The sequence below is a fragment of the Cherax quadricarinatus genome, chromosome 40 (genome assembly GCF_038502225.1).
Source record: "Cherax quadricarinatus isolate ZL_2023a chromosome 40, ASM3850222v1, whole genome shotgun sequence".
Classification (NCBI taxonomy): domain Eukaryota; kingdom Metazoa; phylum Arthropoda; class Malacostraca; order Decapoda; family Parastacidae; genus Cherax; species Cherax quadricarinatus.
The window spans coordinates 1,091,067-1,112,934 of record NC_091331.1 but is presented as its reverse complement, the minus strand read 5'-3'; the positions used below and the strand labels follow the sequence as shown (position 1 = coordinate 1,112,934).

Genomic DNA, 21,868 nt, shown 5'->3' with positions numbered 1-21,868 from the left:
GGGAGACGGCCGACTTGATATATATATATATATATATATATATATATATATATATATATATATATATATATATATATATATATATATATATTCTTTCAACACACCGGCCGTATCCCACCGAGGCGGGGTGGCCCAAAAGGAAAAACGAAAGTTTCTCCTTTTACATTTAGTAATATATGCAGGAGAAGGGGTTACTAGCCCCTTTCTCCCGGCATTTTAGTCGCCTCTTACAACACACATGGCTTACGGAGGAAGAATTCTGTTCCACTTCCCTATGGAGATAAGAGGAAATAAACAATAACAAGAACTAGTAAGAAAAATGGAAGAAAACCCAGAGGGGTGTGTATATGCTTGTACATGTATGTGTAGTGTGACCTAAGTGTAAGTAGAAGTAGCAAGACGTACCTGAAACCTTGCATGTTTATGAGACAGAAAAATGGACACCAGCAATCCTACCATCATGTAAAACAATTACAGGCTTTCGTTTTACACTCACTTGGCAGGACGGTAGTACCTCCCTGGGCGGTTGCTGTCTACCAACCTACTACCTAATATATATATATATCTATATATATATATATATATATATATATATATATATATATATATATATATATATATATTATATATATATATATATATATATATGTTGGATGATGAAAGTATTTTTGGGGGGATTTTCTTTCTTTTTGGGTCACCCTGCCTCGGTGGGAGACGGCCGACTTGATATATATATATATATATATATATATATATATATATATATATATATATATATATATATATATATATATATATATATATATATATATACAATAAGTATACAATAAGATCACAGTAAACAGGTGATTTCAAAATATGCAAAACAACCACTCTGAAAGAATAGAGAAATTCCAAGCGCTTTCGTGACTACTCACATTATCATAGTTCCTTGATAATGTGTGTAGTCACGAAAGCGCTTGGAATTTCTCTATTCTTTCCGTGTGGTTGTTGTGGGTGTGTGTATATATATATATATATATAATATATATATATATATATATATATATATATATATATGTATATGTATATATATATATATATATATATATATAATGCACATTCTAATTCTAACTTGTATTTTCAGGGAATATTCATTTATTGTCGCCGGCCACGTAGCTGATCAAACACAAACCGTAATTAATTTTTAGGAAATACTGTTGAGGAAGTTGACTGTGAAAACAGTATTTTTGTGTGGTGGTCGCTGGAAAAGTTTGCACACCATTATCCCGCAGAAAAGTGTCGCTGGGACCTTGGTGACATGTCAGCTAATGAAGGGACTGGTTCCTCCCTTCCCTCCACCTTCCCTCCACCTCCACCTTCTCTCCACCTCATCCCCCCCCTTCCACACACACACACACATACGTTTCTCCTTTTCTTTCACTGTTTCACCTCCCATTCTAGTACCTGGTGGCAGATCCGCTGCGTTGGCACTTTCAGACATGTCACCCTCACCGCTGTCTGTGTCGTCTGTGGACGACTGTTGGGATGGTTGTATCATCCACAGGTGGTCGGATTAGTGAGGTCTGCCGTAGTAGCTAGGCACCCCCACCCCGTCAACTATTTTCAGTCTCGTGGGTAAACTCTGAAAAGTCGTAATTGGCCAATTGCAGGTTTCTTCCATGTTTTTTTTTCTCTCTTCAATCTTGTGTGTCAATGTGTGACGACCGCAGAGACCACAGAGACCTAACTGCTTATTTAACACATGGCTGTGATTGGCCGATGGTCTGGCTTCTTCATTGCCATTGGTTCTTTCCTGACTAATCCCCCGATGGTGATTGGTCAGGTAATTCACACCCTGGTACACGGCTTTTGATTGGTTATCTCTTCAACTCTGACCCATGCTGAGGTTATTTTTATGGCTTCTAGAACTACGCCTGGCAGCAGGCGTAGATTTAAAAGGCACTTCTCTGGCCCTGGCTTCTTATTGACCCTCCAGGCACCTGTTACCTGGGCTTCCTGTCTCACTTTTACCTCAGATGATTAACTAGGGTGCACTAGCTGTCGCTGGTTGAGAAATACTTGCATGTCTCCTCTTTCATGTGTGACTCGTTATTGACACTCGTTAATGATCGGTTATCATCTAATTCATGCTGGTGGTGTATTGTTCAACATATAAATATATCTTGCGGACTTGGCTTAGCATACCAGACATGCGGATGGAGAATTCATCGTTACAATAAATTCGCGGAAATCAGTTTCACTATCCTGAAATTTGTATATTGACGTTATGTGACTATTTAAATATATGTTGGGTAAGATTAAGCTATGTTACACTGATTTTAGCAAGGTTAGGTTAGTTTAACTTTTGTTGCAACATTTTCATATTGACACGAATATATTCGTCAATTCGTCAGGCAAAGTTTTCTATGTGTTTGAGAGACTTGCAAGGTAAAATACGTCATATACTGTGTACACAGAGTGAGTGTTGACCTGGCTGTCTTGCAGTGTTTTCAGCTGGGAAGTGTGTCTAGCTTTATTTTGCACACCAAACTCATCCTGTGGGCGTTGGCCGAGGGATTACAGAGCCACATAATGGGTCCAGGGACACCAAAGTTTTGATAGTTAATCTTACAGATTGATCATCCCTGGACACCCTAAGTGTAGAACAGGGACGCCAGGGACACGTTTAGAGAACACTGTGAACATTGAGTCACTACTCTTTATCCAGCTCACAGAATGTGTACACCGAAAAGTGTCTTAGTGTATACACACTGAGATTTCACTTTAATATCTATTGTAGGGATTAAAACATTCTAGAGAGGCTGTTAAGAAATGGCCGGCAGAACCACAGCCATTACAACCTCATTAATCAGCCACTTGCAGCAGTTAACAGGTGGCCGGCAGAAACACAGCCATCACAACCTCGTTAATCAGCCACTTGCAGCAGTGGTCCATGTTTCTCTTAGAAACTTCTACGTCTATTCGGGCAACGTTTCATCACATGTTGATGACAGGTTGATGGTTATTGTAGCGTGGTGACCACACGAGGGGTCATTGACGACCCCTCGCTGATTGCCATATAGACCTTTAATATTCTGCCTGATTGGTTGCCTGCTGGAATGTTCCTTTTGACTGGTTGCCTGCTGAAATGTTCCTTTTGACTGGTTGCCTGCTGGAATGTTCCTTGGTCCTGACTGGTTGCCTGCTGGAATGTTCCTTGGTTCTGACTGGTTGCCTGCTGGAATGTTCCTTGGTTCTGACTGGTTGCCCACTGGAATGTTCCTTGATTCTGACTGGTTGCCCGCTGGAATGTTCCTTGGTCCTGACTGGTTGCCTGCTAGAATGTTCCTTGGTTCTGACTGGTTGCCTGCTGGAATGTTCCTCGATTCTGACTGGTTGCCTGCTGGAATGTTCCTTGGTCCTGACTGGTTGCCTGCTGGAATGTTCCTTGGTTCTGACTGGTTGCCCGCTGGAATGTTCCTTGATTCTGACTGGTTGCCTGCTGGAATGTTCCTTGGTCCTGACTGGTTGCCTGCTGGATTGTTCCTTGGTTCTGACTGGTTGCCCGCTGGAATATTCTTTGGTTCTGACTAGTTGCCCGCTGGAATATTCTTTGGTTCTGACTAGTTGCCTGCTAGAATGTTCCTTGGTTCTGACTGGTTGCCTGCTGGAATGTTCCTCGATTCTGACTGGTTGCCCACTGGAATGTTCCTTGATTCTGACTGGTTGCCCGCTGGAATGTTCCTTGGTCCTGACTGGTTGCCTGCTAGAATGTTCCTTGGTTCTGACTGGTTGCCTGCTGGAATGTTCCTCGATTCTGACTGGTTGCCTGCTGGAATGTTCCTTGGTCCTGACTGGTTGCCTGCTGGAATGTTCCTTGGTTCTGACTGGTTGCCCGCTGGAATGTTCCTTGGTCCTGACTGGTTGCCTGCTAGAATGTTCCTTGGTTCTGACTGGTTGCCTTCTGGAATGTTCCTCGATTCTGACTGGTTGCCTGCTGGAATGTTCCTTGGTCCTGACTGGTTGCCTGCTGGAATGTTCCTTGGTTCTGACTTGTTGCCCGCTGGAATGTTCCTTGATTCTGACTGGTTGCCTGCTGGAATGTTCCTTGGTCCTGACTGGTTGCCTGCTGGAATGTTCCTTGGTTCTGACTGGTTGCCCGCTGGAATATTCTTTGGTTCTGACTGGTTGACCGCTGGAATATTCTTTGGTTCTGACTAGTTGCCCGCTGGAATATTCTTTGGTTCTGACTTGTTGCCCGCTGGAATATTCTTTGGTTCTGACTGGTTGCCCGCTGGAATATTCTTTAGTTCTGACTGGTTGCCCGCTGGAATATTCTTTGGTTCTGACTAGTTGCCCGCTGGAATATTCTTTGGTTCTGACTGGTTGCCTGCTGGAATGTTCCTTGGTCCTGACTGGTTGCCTTCTGGAATGTTCCTTGGTTCTGACTGGTTGCCCGCTGGAATATTCTTTGGTTCTGACTAGTTGCCCGCTGGAATATTCTTTGGTTCTGACTAGTTGCCTGCTAGAATGTTCCTTGGTTCTGACTGGTTGCCTGCTGGAATGTTCCTCGATTCTGACTGGTTGCCTGCTGAAATGTTCCTTCTGACTGGTTGCCTGCTAGAATGTTCCTTGGTCCTGACTGGTTGCCCGCTGGAATGTTCCTTGATTCTGACTGGTTGCCTGCTGGAATGTTCCTTGGTTCTGGCTGGTTGCCTGCTGGAATGTTCCTTGATTTTGACTGGTTGCCTGCTGGAATGTTCCTTGGTCCTGACTGGTTGCCTGCTGGAATGTTCCTTGGTTCTGACTGGTTGCCCGCTGGAATGTTCCTTGGTCCTGACTGGTTGCCTGCTGGAATGTTCCTTGATTTTGACTGGTTGCCCGCTGGAATGTTCCTTGATTCTGACTGGTTGCCTGCTGGAATGTTCCTTGGTTCTGGCTGGTTGCCTGCTGGAATGTTCCTTGATTTTGACTGGTTGCCTGCTGGAATGTTCCTTGGTTCTGACTAGTTGCCCGCTGGAATATTCTTTGGTTCTGACTGGTTGACCGCTGGAATATTCTTTGGTTCTGACTGGTTGCCCGCTGGAATATTCTTTGGTTTTGTCTGGTTAGCCGCTGGAATATTCTTTGGTTCTGACTGGTTGCCCACTGGAATATTCTTTGGTTCTGACTGGTTGCCTCCTGGAATATTCTTTGGTTCTGACTGGTTGCCCGCTGGAATATTCTTTGGTTCTGACTGGTTGCCTGCTGGAATATTCTTTGGTTCTGACTGGTTGCCCGCTGGAATATTCTTTGGTTCTGACTTGTTGCCCGCTGGAATATTCTTTGGTTCTGACTGGTTGCCCGCTGGAATATTCTTTGGTTCTGACTGGTTGCCCGCTGGAATATTCTTTGGTTCTGACTGGTTGCCCGCTGGAATATTCTTTGGTTCTGACTGGTTGCCCGCTGGAATATTCTTTGGTTCTGACTGGTTGTCTGCTGGAATATTCTTTGGTTCTGACTGGTTGCCCGCTGGAATATTCTTTGGTTCTGACTGGTTGCTTGCTGAAATATTCTTTGGTTCTAACTGGTTGCCTGCTGGAATATTCTTTGGTTCTGACTGGTTGCCTGCTGGAATATTCTTTGGTTCTGACTGGCTGCTGGCCTGTTCCTGGAACTTATGTTGTGTTTGTTGCCCATTTCCAGATTTATATCATTCATATAATTTCCCTCTTATATCCCTCTTTCTTTACGTTTGCCCCCTTTTTACAACCCTTTTAACTCGCTTTTATTAAGACCCAGCTCTTTTTTTTTACACCCAGTTACTTATATTCCCTTTTTTTTACAATCTTTTATTTTTTACTCTTCCTTCTAATTTACATTATTTTGTTTACACTTGTTTTATTAATACTCTGCGTTGTATTTTTGCCCATGTCTAATTTATGTTCTTTATTTATAATGCTCCCATTTTTTCAGTGCTAGTATGAGTTTTAGACCACATTTTACAGCTGTTACTACTATTAGTTGTGATCACTGTGGTGGTGGTGTCAACTGGTAGCTGGTAAGGATGATGGCAGGTGGCAGGCGGCGCGGCCTGGCACCGTCAGAGGAGGTGGAAGCGTCACGTTAAGAAGCAGTACTTAAGGGCGTATTGATCCCACAGTGTTCCTAGTGGATCCTCCAATAAGGAGCTTATAAACTCCAATCGGGTGTTTGATTTGCAACTGTCTGGATACTCATACCCTTCTAGCCTGGCTGCTGGGGGTGTCAGTGGCGTATCCCTCACCTGTACGCTCACCAGTACACTTGCAACTCTATACCCTCTGCCTTGAAGGCTGGTAGTCGCCCAGCAGCTGCTCTCTGAGGCTTGGGGCGCTGTGGTTCGAGTGATAATCGAGCGCTAGGAATTGGAATGGAGAATTGGGATTTGGTATCATCGCTTGGAATATGAGGGATTTGGTGGGATTACTGCCGGCTCAACGTGTAACTCCCTCCCGCTCTGATAGGGATTCCCGGAGGCGGAATAGCTGGGAGGAAAGGTGGGATAACAGGGTGTGTGTATGTGTGTTCACCTAATTGTAGTTGCAGGGGTCGAATCTCAGCTCCTGGCCCCTCTTCTCTGCTGACTAAAACTGGTTTCACTCTCCCCTGGCTGCACGAGTAATGTCACTCCTTGTTAAGAAACACTTGTTAGTAACTTTCCGGCATTACTTTTTTCAGTGCATGACTATGGTGTCTTATATATGATGCTTAAAATAGTTCTAATCCTTTTTTTTCACATTCTTGTGTGTTCCTGTGAAGTATTTATCAATATAGTGTCAGAGGTGCCAGTGCTTCTGTATGGTAAACAACAGTGTTGAGATCTTCGGTATCCTGTTGACGTTAATTGACTTATGCCGATTGTACTGCATTGGTATGCTTTACGACAGCAGTACATGGCAAAACGATGGTGAGACTCTAGGTATGTGCATTTTGGCTGACTGACACCTGTGTGCAACACAGAGGTGTTGGAGTAGGTGCAGCCGCCACTTTATGGAGTCCCAAAGAGTGTATAAAAGATATGAAACCTGCTTATCAATATACCTTCATCTCAGGGGCTTCAAGAATCTTAGATTCGCGAAGAGAGTGCGCGCATCCAACTCTCTAAAAGAGTCGGCAAAACACTCAGTGATACTGAGGATATCAGAGTAGCTGGTTGCTGTTGCAGCCCCTCAGTGTTGCAATCCAGAGAAGTAATGTCAAGTGTATTCTAGTCTCTCTCTCTCTCACACACACACACACACACACACACACACACACACACACACACACACACACACACACACACACACACACACACAGGAGCTGAGTCTAGGCGGGGCCAGAGCTGAGTCTCGACCCCTGCAACCACAATTAGGCGAGTACACATACACACACGCATTTATGAACATTCTATTGGAGTAAACCGCAGATGTAAAAAGATATTAATCAAGAACGACGTAAAGGCTAATCATCCACCTGTCACTGAGCTTCATACAGATATGTATGTTGGTATTTTTATACTGATGAGGTTTATTGTCCCTGAACATGGTATAGGATCTTGCGCAAGAATTAGCAATAAACACAGAAACCAGATTTTTAAGATGTCTTGACTGTCTAATGAATTATTACTTAAGGAATTTGTATGTTCTCTGGACGGTGATGGTGGTGGTACTTTTGATGATGACTGTAGTGGTGATGATGGCAGTGATGATGGTGTCGACGATAGTGGTGGCACTGGTGCCGCAGTTGCTGCTAATAGGTGGAGGTGATGTTGCTGGTGTTAGGTTTGAAAGGGGTAGGATATGTAAAGAAGTAGAGTAGGCAAGAGGCCAGGATAGGTAAGGGTCAGAGTTGACAGACTTGACATTTACAATGAGCAGTCAAGGGGCAGATTTGGCAAGAGTTTTAAATACTCTCAGCAGGTACTGGAGTTTTTTAAACTTATTTTTCCCAGGATGCAACCCACAACCGTCGGGTAACACACAGTACCTATTTTTAACTTCCAGGTAGGCATGGGCAGAAATGGTGCAAGAAACCTGCCCAGTGTTTCTCTGTGCCATAGAATAGAACTCGTGTACTTGTGAATGCACTCTCACCTGTCAGCAAAGAGGCAAGTGGGGCATGAGTGGGGGGCGTGGAAGGGGGATAGGTGGCTTTGAGTTTTCTCTGTGGGTTTCTGGGTTTCTCTGGGGGTAAGAAAAGGTATAGAGGCTGGGGCTGGTGTGCAGGCTTTAAGCTGACCATTGTCCATAAGTAAACACAGTGCTGGATTAACCTCCCCCTGAAGAAAGAATGCGACCGCGTTTTAATCTGCTCGGTGTCCATTGTGGTCAGCGAAGCCATGCAAATATACACGGTGAATTACTCTCTGAATCGGCCAACTACCCTCGTTAATGGCATCCCCCGCTGCACTGCTCTACTGGCTCGTTTATCTGTGCTGTCAGTGGCTGGCGTCGAAGTCACGTGTGTGTATGTTGTAGGGGTTGTGAACGAGGCTGCTTCCACCCCCCTGATAAAAGGTCACAGGAGTGCCTACATTATCCGGACTGTGTTGACCTGACTTAACCGTATACGCTCTGACCACTGGCCGGGGGGACACTTTTATTTTGCCCTGAATGACTTGATTACCCGCTTTAATTTACAGGTAGTGGAAAATTAATAGCAGCACAAAAGAGCTTCGTTTTCATTACGGCGGTCAGGAATGGCGATCTCCAGGGGTAGCTCCTGAAAAATATAAGCGTTGGTGGGGAATATGTTTACCATATTCTTTCATGCCAAGAGCAGCAGCAGCGACAAGTTGAATTACCAGATTAAATAGTGATGAGGGTGTTTGTGTGGTGGAACATGTACACCTGAAGTCGTGTGTGCTGCCTCCTGGGGGAGCCCCGTTATTTATCTTGTTATCTGGCTCTTTGTCTGTCTCATTCTTTAGTATACGTCTCTCTCTCTCTCTCTCTCGCACACACATTTTTTTTCCCTTTAATGTGGCTTAAGATGAGCACAAGGTATAAATGAAACTTGCAACTCAAGCTGTGATTACTGGTGACTAAGGCAACTTTGACTGGTTATTGAGTACTTGTGTTTCTTGCACCGTTAATTATTTCCAGCATAACTGGAGTTTCTTACACATTCTGTGGAACAGTGTCTTACTTGCTTTTCCCAGGGTGCTACCCACAGCAATTGACGTACGCCCGGTCTCGATAGCTATTTTCTCTGCCGGCCCGGTAATCGAACCCAGGGCCTTTCTATTGTGTTAAAACTTTAATTGCCAGTCAACCCCTGAGATTAAATACTATTTTTGTACTCATTTAGTGTGCTATGGGGAGAGGATGAAAGGAATGTGAATAGAAGTGATGGGGGTAGAAGAAGAGTGGAAGAGAGGAGGCAGAAAGAGAAAGGAAGGGGTAGAAGGAATGAGGTGTTGCAGAAAAAGAGGTGACTGAAAGGGTTAATTCCACTGGAAGAGGGACGGGGGTAAGGGAATGGAAGAGTGGTGGGGGTAGAAGGTTGAAGAAAGGATAGTGGAAAGCTAGTGGGAGATGGAAAGTAGAGAGAGTGGGAAGGGAGGGGTATAACTGCTGGAGTGTCACTGCTGCAGTGTCACTCTCTGCTGGAGGGTTACTCGCTGCTAGAGTGTCATTCACCGTTAGTGTCACTCGTAGCCAGTGCAACATTGCACAAGACTTAATGTATCAGCATAACTCTCATAGGGTGCTCTTCCCTGAGTCTCTCGTCGCCAAGCTTTCCCAAAGAGTCTTGTCGCAACTCTTAGACGATGAAGCTGTCAACCCAAGCCTTCGCCCTATGTGCAGGGCAACGGGGGATCTCTTCATTCACCCGCACCGGGTGAATAAAGGAGCATAAGACATGGTGAAGGAACAGCAGGCACTGTTCAGGGAGTTCCAAAGCCACCCAGGGAGTCAGCTTTCATAACCCTAGCTACTGATGCTAGGCAGGTCCTACTCAAATCCACCTGCATTCTGAATATGTCTCAGATACTCCTGAAGCAAACCTACGCCTCGTACTGGTCTAGCATTTCTCGTTGTGTGTAGTGTATTAATAAGGAACCTAGACGTAGAACATCGCAGGGAAGTATATGATAGTGGTATTTTTTTCCTCGGGGAAAAATATCTCCCGTTACGATGGTTCGCTCAGTGTTTAAGTCAGCCGCTGGCGTACCAGCGCTTGGCTGCCGACACATTATAAACAACTAAACGCAATGTAAGAAGCGTTCTTCGCAATCCTGGAGCCTTAACTTGTGTAGGTGATTCTGATGTTGACTTCTGTCTACTACGCTCTTCTTACGACAGCTGTTGTATTGTTCATGCCTTAATGCAGGTGTTGTATTGACCTTTTGCCGATACACATTGTTTGCTGCTGGTGTTATCTATGTCATCTGTGGTTTCCGTCGCACCTTCGACATATGTCTGTCATCCGTCGCTTCTGTGGCACTTTGGACATGTGTGTCATTCGTCACTTCTGTGGCACTTTGGTCATGTGTGTCATTCGTCACTTCTGTGGCACTTTGGACATGTGTGTCATTCGTCACTTCTGTGGCACTTTGGACATGTGTGTCATCCGTCGCTTCTCACAAGTCGTATCATCTTTCACTTCTCCACGTGTTTAATAATCTTCATATTTTATAAAAACCGTCGTATCCACTTCAGTATTCTCACCTGTTCAGCTGTACCTCTTGTGTCTTGAACTCTTTCTTATCCCCCCATCTTACCTTCGTCAGTGTCCTCTCTCCATCTAGTTCACGATTTTTTTCATTTGTTATTCTTAACTTTTTCCATTTGTTTTAATACTTTGTCTCTTACTTCCTTTTCCCCTAATCTTCCTTCCCTCTCCCTTTCCCCACGACTTTCAGTCCCTCTCTCCTTATCCCTCTTAATACTTCCTTCCCTTTTTAACCCTCCCTCTGTCTCTTACATCCTTTACCTTCATCCCTACTCTCCCCTCCCCTCTCTGCCCCTTAACTCTCTCTCTCTCTCTCTCTCTCTCTCTCTCTCTCTCTCTCTCTCTCTCTCTCTCTCTCTCTTCCCACTTCTCTTCCTCCCGCCCTCCCACGCAGACAGTCACCGCATCAACTTCCACATATTTTCCCTGGGCTGTCATTTCTCCATTGCTCTTGGGGGCGGTGGCAGACAAAAATCACGTTCCTGCTAATGAGACGTGAATATTTTAACTCCGCTTTGGGTCTTTGCCGACTCGGAATATCTGCTTTTTTGGCCATAATGGCGACCGAGAGATTTTTACCAGTCGGGAGGTTTGCCGCTTTGATTTGTGTATTTGTTTATTTGCTCGTCCACCGGAAGCTGATAATGAAAGCTGTTTGGGATCTGGAGGGAAGATAGCTCTTGTCTGTGTGTGTGTGTGTGTGTGTGTTGAAGTAGCTTGTGTCTGTTTAATAGTGTGTGCGTGTGTGTGTGTGTGTGTGTTGAAGTAGCTTGTGTCTGTTTAATAGTGTGTGCGTGTGTATTTGTGTGTGTGTGTGTGTGTGTGTAACAGTTTGCATTTTTTCTACTTCATATATATTGAGATATCTTTGGAGCTGTTATGTTTTCCTGTTGATCTTCTGACGAGGCGCGGATAAAACACCTTTGTGTGCAGTTCTTGTTTTCCTGCTGTTTGATTCGTGGGTACATCTTGCGGCCTGACAAACAGTGTTCATCACAGGTGTGTAGACACACTTCCTCCAACTTCTTTTTATGCCTAAAAACTATTTTCTCCATTATTTATATATATATAGTCCTCAGTCCCGTACATTCAGATGATGAGGTGGATTATTATCATTATTAATATTATCTTCTATTTATTCACATTTTTATCAGTTTAAGGTCATTCATTTTAAGTTATCTGATATTAACATTATTATACATGTCATCATACTTTGTTTTAAATGTGTTATTTGTTTCCTGTGTTAAAAGAAGCTTGCATATTGAACCAGTTGACATATTCCAGAAATACTTCAGAAGACGCTTTACAGAGCGAGATGATGTACCAGTAACACCTTGTTCCGCCACCGGTCTGTCGTTCACTATTGTTTGTAATTCATTACTTCGTCTCCAGTATTGCGAGGTCAACAGTGAACATCTTCCTTCCTTCATAATACTGGAATCATCGATGTTTTTTCTACCACTTTTAAGAAAGCTCAGACTCCTCAATGGAAACTTCGTTATTTCACTCTTTGTGTGTGATATACCTGTGATTTGTGAAGGAACAAAGCTCGACAGTTACCACCGCCTAGTGATGGATCAACAAGGCTGTGATGAACATGTCGGCCATTGGACCGCCATCAGTAACAGCCTGGTTGACCAGACAAGCAATAAACAAGCCTCGCCCAGGGCCGGGCTTCGGGCGTGGGAAAACTTTCGAACCCCATTAAGGTATATCCAAAGTAAAGAATTAAAACTGATTACAACTGTAAAGATATTTAAAACTGTGGACATAGCGTTGAGGTGCACCATTCTGTGTTGGCCAAGTAGCGCCTAGGAGCGTGTAACTGAGGGAGTTCCTGGGGAAAGTGGCACTCAGTAAGGAGGCACCAGGCAGACACTTCTCGCATATCAACTGTAAAAGATGAGACAAGAAGTGGGTAAGAGGCGAGAGAGGAAGGGAAAGAGGGAGTCAAGTGACAGAGACGCTGAGTGTTCGACGAACTAAGTTATTAATACAAAATTTTGAAAATGTAACACACACACACACACACACACACACACACACACACACACACACACACACATACACACACACACACACACACACACACACACACACACACACACACACACACACACACACACACACACACACACACACACACACACACACACACACACACACACACACACACACACACACATATGCACAGATAAGAAGGGAGGCCGAAAGACAATATGAAAATGACATTGCAGCGAAAGCCAAATCTGACCCGAAACTGTTGTACAGCCACATCAGGAGGAAAACAGCAGTCAAGGACCAGGTAATCAGGCTAAGGAAGGAAGGAGGAGAGACAACAAGAAATGACCGTGAAGTATGTGAGGAACTCAACAAGAGATTCAAAGAAGCGTTCACAGAGGAGACAGAAGGGGCTCCAGAAAGACGGAGAGGTGGGGTACACCACCATGTGCTGGACACAGTGCACACAACCGAGGAAGAAGTGAAGAGGCTTCTGAGTGAGCTAGATACCTCAAAGACAATGGGGCCAGATAACATCTCCCCATGGGTATTGAGAGAGGGAGCAGAGGCGCTATGTGTACCCCTGACAACAATACTCAATACATCTATCGAAACAGGGAGATTGCCTGAGGCATGGAAGACAGCAAATGTAGTCCCAATCTTTAAAAAAGGAGACAGACATGAAGCACTAAACTACAGACCAGTGTCACTGACATGTATAGTATGCAAAATCATGGAGAAGATTATCAGAAGAGTGGTGGAACACCTAGAAAGGAATGATCTCATCAACAGCAGCCAACATGGTTTCAGGGACGGGAAATCCTGTGTCACAAACCTACTGGAGTTCTATGACATGGTAACAGCAGTAAGACAAGAGAGAGAGGGGTGGGTGGATTGCATATTCTTGGACTGCAAGAAGGCGTTTGACACAGTTCCACACAAGAGATTGGTGCAAAAACTGGAGGACCAAGCAGGGGTAACAGGGAAGGCACTACAATGGATCAGGGAATACTTGTCATGAAGACAGCAGCGAGTCATGGTACGTGGCGAGGTGTCAGAGTGGGCACCTGTGACCAGCGGGGTCCCACAGGGGTCAGTCCTAGGACCAGTGCTGTTTCTGGTATTTGTGAACGACATGACGGAAAGAATAGACTCTGAGGTGTCCCTGTTTGCAGATGACGTGAAGTTGATGAGAAGAATTCACTCGATCGAAGACCAGGCAGAACTACAAAGGGATCTGGACAGGCTGCAGACCTGGTCCAGCAATTGGCTCCTGGAGTTCAATCCCACCAAGTGCAAAGTCATGAAGATTAGGGAAGGGCAAAGAAGACCGCAGACGGAGTACAGTCTAGGGGGCCAGAGACTACAAACCTCACTCAAGGAAAAAGATCTTGGGGTGAGTATAACACCAGGCACATCTCCTGAAGCGCACATCAACCAAATTACTGCTGCAGCATATGGGCGCCTAGCAAACCTCAGAACAGCATTCCGACATCTTAATAAGGAATCGTTCAGGACCCTGTACACCGTGTACGTTAGGCCCATATTGGAGTATGCGGCACCAGTTTGGAACCCACACCTAGCCAAGCACGTAAAGAAACTAGAGAAAGTGCAAAGGTTTGCAACAAGACCAGTCCCAGAGCTAAGAGGTATGTCCTACGAGGAGAGGTTAAGGGAAATCTACCTGACGATACTGGAGGACAGGAGAGATAGGGGGGACATGATAACGACATACAAAATACTGAGAGGAATTGACAAGGTGGACAAAGACAAGATGTTTCAGAGATTGGACACAGTAACAAGGGGACACAGTTGGAAGTTGAAGACACAGATGAATCACAGGGATGTTAGGAAGTATTTCTTCAGCCACAGAGTAGTCAGTAAGTGGAATAGTTTGGGAAGCGATGTAGTGGAGGCAGGATCCATACATAGCTTTAAGCAGAGGTATGATAAAGCTCACGGTTCAGGGAGAGTGACCTAGTAGTGATCAGTGAAGAGGCGGGGCCAGGAGCTCGGACTCGACCCCTGCAACCTCAACTAGGTCAACTAGGTGAGTAACTACATACACACACACTACACACACACACACTACACACACACTACACACACACTACACACACACTACACACACACTACACACACACTACACACACACCACACACACACACTACACACACACTACACACACACACACACACACACTACACACACACACACACACTACACACACACACACACACACACACACACACACACACACACACACACACACACACACACACACACACTACACACACACACTACACACACACACTACACACACACTACACACACACTACACACACTACACACACACACTACACACACACACTACACACACACTACACACACTACACACACACACACTACACACACACACACTACACACACACACACTACACACACTCTACACACACACACACACACACTACACACACAAACACACACACCCACACACACAACACACACAAACACACACACACACACACAACACACACTACACACACTACACAAACATTACACACACATACACACACTACACACACATACACACACTACACACACACACACTACACACACACACTACACACACACACTACACACACACACTACACACATACACTACACACACACACTACACACACACACTACACACACACACTACACACACTACACATACACTACACACACAAACACTACACACACACACACACACTACACACACACACTACACACACACACTACACACACACACACACTACACACACACACTACACACACACACTACACACACACACACTACACACACACACTACACACACACACACTACACACACACACACTACACACACACACACTACACACACACACACTACACACACACACACTACACACACACACACACTACACACACACACACTACACACACACACACTACACACACACACACACTACACACACACACACTACACACACACACACACACACTACACACACACACTACACACACACTAGACACACACACACACACACACACACACACACACACACACACACACACACACACACACACACACACACACACACACACACACTACACACACTACACACACACACACACACACACACACACACACACACACACACACACACACACACACACACACACACACACACACTACACACACACACACACACACACGCTACACACACACTACACACACTAAACACACACACACTACACACACTAAACACACACACACTCGCACACTACACACACACACACACACTACACACACACACACACACACACACACACACACACACACACACACACACACACACACACACACACACACACACACACTACACACACACTATACACACACTATACACACACACACACACACACTACACACACACACACACACACTACACACACACTACACACACTACACACACACACACTACACACACTACACACACACACACACTACACACACACTACACACACACTACACACACACTACACACACACTACACACACACTACACACACACTACACACACACTACACACACACTACACACACACTACACACACTACACACACACTACACACACACTACACACACTACACACACACTACACACGCACTACACACACACACACACACCACACACACACACCACACACACACACCACACACACACCACACACACACACACACACACACACACACACACACACACACACACACACACACACACACACACACACACTCTGAGGTGTCCCTGTTTGCAGATGACGTGAAGTTGATGAGAAGAATTCACTCGATCGAAGACCAGGCAGAACTACAAAGGGATCTGGACAGGCTGCAGACCTGGTCCAGCAATTGGCTCCTGGAGTTCAATCCCACCAAGTGCAAAGTCATGAAGATTGGGGAAGGGCAAAGAAGGCCGCAGACGGAGTACAGTCTAGGGGGTCAGAGACTACAAACCTCACTCAAGGAAAAAGATCTTGGGGTGAGTATAACACCAGGCACATCTCCTGAAGCGCACATCAACCAAATAACTGCTGCAGCATATGGGCGCCTAGCAAACCTCAGAACAGCATTCCGACATCTTAATAAGGAATCATTCAGGACCCTGTACACCGTGTATGTTAGGCCCATATTGGAGTATGCGGCACCAGTTTGGAACCCACACCTAGCCAAGCACGTGAAGAAACTAGAGAAAGTGCAAAGGTTTGCAACAAGACTAGTCCCAGAGCTAAGAGGTATGTCCTACGAGGAGAGGTTAAGGGAAATCAACCTGACGACACTGGAGGACAGGAGAGATAGGGGGGACATGATAACGACATACAAAATACTGAGAGGAATTGACAGGGTGGACAAAGACAGGATGTTCCAGAGATTGGACACAGTAACAAGGGGACACAGTTGGAAGCTGAAGACACAGATGAATCACAGGGATGTTAGGAAGTATTTCTTCAGCCACAGAGTAGTCAGTAAGTGGAATAGTTTGGGAAGCGATGTAGTGGAGGCAGGATCCATACATAGCTTTAAGCAGAGGTATGATAAAGCTCACGGCTCAGGGAGAGTGACCTAGTAGCGATCAGTGAAGAGGCGGGGCCAGGAGCTCGGACTCGACCCCCGCAACCTCAACTAGGTGAGTACACACACACACACACACACACACACACACTACACACACACACACACACACTACACACACACACTACACACACACACACTACACACACGCACTACACTACACTACACACACACACACTACACTACACACACACACTACACTACACACACACACTACACTACACACACACACTACATACACACACACACTACACACACACACTACACACACACACTACACACACACACTACACACACACACTACACACACACTACACACACACACACACTACACACACACTACACACACACTACACACACACACACTACACACACACACACACTACACACACACACACTACACACACACACACTACACACACACACACACACACACACTACACACACACACACACACACTACACACACACACTACACACACACACACACTACACACACACACACACACACTACACACACACACTACACACACACACACACACACACACACTACACACACACACTACACACACACACACTACACACACACACTACACACACACACTACACACACACACTACACACACAGACTACACACACACACTACACACACACACTACACACACACACTACACACACACTACACACACACTACACACACACTCCACACACACACACACACACACACACACACACACACACACACACACACACACACACACACACACACACACACACACGGACGAGGATGAGGCAGGACTGCAAAGAGACCTGGACAGGCTGGACATGTGGTCCAGTAACTGGCTTCTCGAATTCAATCCAGCCAAATGCAAAGTCATGAAGATTGGGGAGGGGCAAAGAAGACCGCAGACAGAGTATAGGCTAGGTGGACAAAGACTACAGACCTCACTCAGGGAGAAAGACCTTGGGGTGACCATAACACCGAGCACATCACCGGAGGCACACATCAACCAAATAACTGCTGCAGCATACGGGCGCCTGGCAAACCTGAGAATAGCGTTCCGATACCTTAATAAGGAATCGTTCAAGACACTGTACACTGTGTATGTTAGGCCCATACTGGAGTATGCAGCACCAGTCTGGAACCCACATCTGGTCAAGCACGTCAAGAAGTTAGAGAAAGTACAAAGGTTTGCAACAAGGCTAGTCCCAGAGCTCAAGGGAATGTCGTACGAGGAAAGGTTAAGGGAAATCGGACTGACGACACTGGAGGACAGAAAGGTCAGGAGAGACATGATAACGACATACAAGATACTGCAGGGAATAGACAAGGTGGACAGAGATAGGATGTTCCAGAGAGGGGACACAGGGACAAGGGGTCACAACTGGAAGCTGAAGACTCAGACGAGTCACAGGGACGTTAGGAAGTATTTCTTCAGTCATAGAGTTGTCAGCAAGTGGAATAGCCTAGCAAGTGAAGTAGTGGAGGCAGGAACCATACATTTTTTTAAGAAGAGGTATGACAAAGCTCAGGAAGCAGAAAGAGAGAGGACCCAGTAGCGATGAGTGAAGAGGCGGGGCCAGGAGCTGAGTCTCGACCCCTGCAACCACAATTAGGTGAGTACAATTAGGTGAGTACACACACACACACACACACACACACACACACACACACACACACACACACACACACACACACACACACACACACACACACACTACACGCACACTACACACACACTACACACACACACACTACATACACACACTACACACACACTACACACACACTACACACATACTACACACACACTACATACATACATGCACGCACATACACGCACGCACTACCATCCTCGCCTCATGATCCACCACCTCTGTCTTCCTGTTCCACACCAACCATCCTTCCTTGTCCTTCCCTACACCCTGTTACACTTCTCTCTCCCTCCCTTACTTTCCACCACCCTCCTTCAACTGCAAGTAGTCACCAATTTGTATTTAAGCTCTGAATGGAGGAAAACACAGACTTCAGTCATAATGGAGACGAAATTCACAGAATAGCAAATGAGGTGTTCCAAGTAATGAGAAAAGAATAGAGGACAGAATGAAATAACTGGCATGACACTGATAATAAAAAAAGTCTCTAGAGGCTTCAAGAACTCGTGAACAAGGAAACTGGGAAGGGGAATTATAAAAAAATATGTAACAGGTACAGCAGCGCCCAGGTACAATAATGCCCAAAGGAACGATTGTAATATGCATAACACCCCACCTAACAATGTGAGGTCAAATGCGCAGTAGAAGCATAACATCGAACACTCACTTCAAACAGAAATAGAGAGGAAAAACCACAACTAAACCACTGATATAAGAAATTAACCATTGGGAACTACCCTATTAATATCTAGTGAAAGTTGGTCTGGCGAGAAATGGAAAAGTTTAGCAGGAAAACCAACTATCGAAGAATAGTACTTGAAATATAGAGGATAGATGGTAACAGTACGAGATGAGATATCGGGACAGGAGGGAGTAACCAGTGAGGTTATTTGACCAGAAAAAAAAACTTTTAAACAATGGGCGTAGAACACAACATCGAGACCTAGAAATCATCTAGCCTGTTTGAACCAGGAAATTTGATGACTGCAACAGCGTTATAGAAGAAAACGCTTAGGTTTCAATATACGTCCGTTGGCTTCGATATCTCCATACTTGATAACCAATAATTTTTTTTTTTTTTGTAATGACCTGGTCTCTAGAGTCAGTCTTGTTTGTAATAACCAAAACCAGTTGGCCAGAAGTGTTTTTTACTCTTTGTGTCCCTGAATTATATGTATTTGTATTTTGCCTTTCCTATCTCTTCATTGCTGTCTCAAACTTCTTTTCTTATTGTCCAAATGTTTCGTCTTTCTCTTCACGTGTTTAAGTCTCTGTATCTTTCTTCGCTTGTTTGTCTCTGTATCTCTCTTTTCACCTGTCTAAGTCTTTGTACCTCTGTTTTCACTTGTTTCACCTGTGTTTTTATGTTACTGCTGGCCAGTTTACCTACTTACCCTGGAAAAATATTGTATTAATAGGTATGAAAGCAGTTATTCCTTATCACAATTCTTCTCCCTTTCCCTGCTCCTCTTCCTCTTTCTAAACCTCTCCCTTCCCTCTCCGTCTCCCTTCCCTCTCCCTCTCCCAGCATAGGACTGGAGCAGTTTCCTCTCCACCACCTCTCATTACCACCATCCTCAGTGTCTGTGCCAGAGGCTGTATCATCATTGCTCGCTTCTCTTGGTTTTCTTTCGAAAGCTCTCTGACTGTAAATAGCAAGTGCATTATACACACTCGCCATGCGTTTACCATTACCCATCTGAGCACTTGTGAATGCACAAGGGCACACTGCATAGCCTAGCACCATATCAGTATTCTATCAGTGCTCAAGAGCTCTCCACGCTGCTCTTTGATGTCTGCTTCAGTGTGCCATAAGCTAGAAACTTGACCCTAACGGCGTGGAAAGGGAGGCGTTGTAGCACTGGTTGTGTGGAGGGATAGAGAGGAAGGTTGTAGTGGTAACAGGTGGTGGTGTCAGGCAGTCACTGGTGGGCATTGGCAGCGATGGTGGTGGTGATAAGTAGTGGCGGCGGGGTGGCAGTGATGGTGGTGACTATGGGCATGGTTATGGTGATGTCGTGAGGTAGTGGGTGGCGGCAGGGCTGGGATGTACCCTCATGAATTATGCATGGCTCTTAAAATATAAATAGCATTTTAATGGCGTGTTGAGAAACGGGGGCTACAAAGTGCATCAGTAGTGTCTTAAACGGCACTACATAAAAACTCAACGAAGCAACTTGGTGATCTATTAGGAGTTTGTTATTGTCCTGGTAATTCATACTGGTGTATAATTTCATCTTTAATGTACGTTCCATGTCCTGAGCAATACGAGAAAGATTAATAGGTTTCTGTTTGTTAATAAATATAATTCCTAGCATCACATTGGGAAGGGTTGTTGAAGGAGGAAAAGATTAGTATCCTGGGAAGCAGCTGGCTGTTGATACACTCTTGCCTAGGTTTTCATCAAACCTTTAGCATCAGTAAACATTCAAGAAAACACATGGCTCTGTTTATGCTCCTGCTAACCTAGTTCATGTTTACTGCACTTGGCTGTGTTGCCGCGTATGGCTCGGTTTATGTTCCTAATCGTGTACCAAGGAGGATGTGCTTAATGTTTTGTGTCCATTCTAGCTAGCCTCTTTTCGTCGTTTCTTTTAAAACTTAATTCTTGTGGAAAAATATTCTGGTTAAATCTGCTCTTAGTAACTGTGACCATTCTAATCCTTCTGTCTTTAGCAATCTTGTCTTCACTCATAACACTTCAAAAATGTTTGTTTTAATGCTTATTAAAAAAGATTTAAGAATATTGTAACCTCTCAGATCATCACTATAGGCGCTGTACTGCTGAGTTTCTCTCAGCTCGTCCATCTTTGGTCAGCCTGACGTCGGGATTACGTTTCATGTTTTCCCCAATAGTTTTGCATGTTTTCAAAACTTTTGACTTGATATGTGACAAA

General features: G+C 44.9%; 1 protein-coding gene across 5 annotated transcripts in view; it reads left to right on the top strand.

The window, feature by feature from the left end:
* LOC128687148 (Fanconi anemia group J protein homolog) overlaps positions 1–21,868 on the top strand; it is an 820,717-nt gene that overhangs the window by 437,248 nt on the left and 361,601 nt on the right. The gene's annotated exons all lie outside the window — the stretch shown is intronic.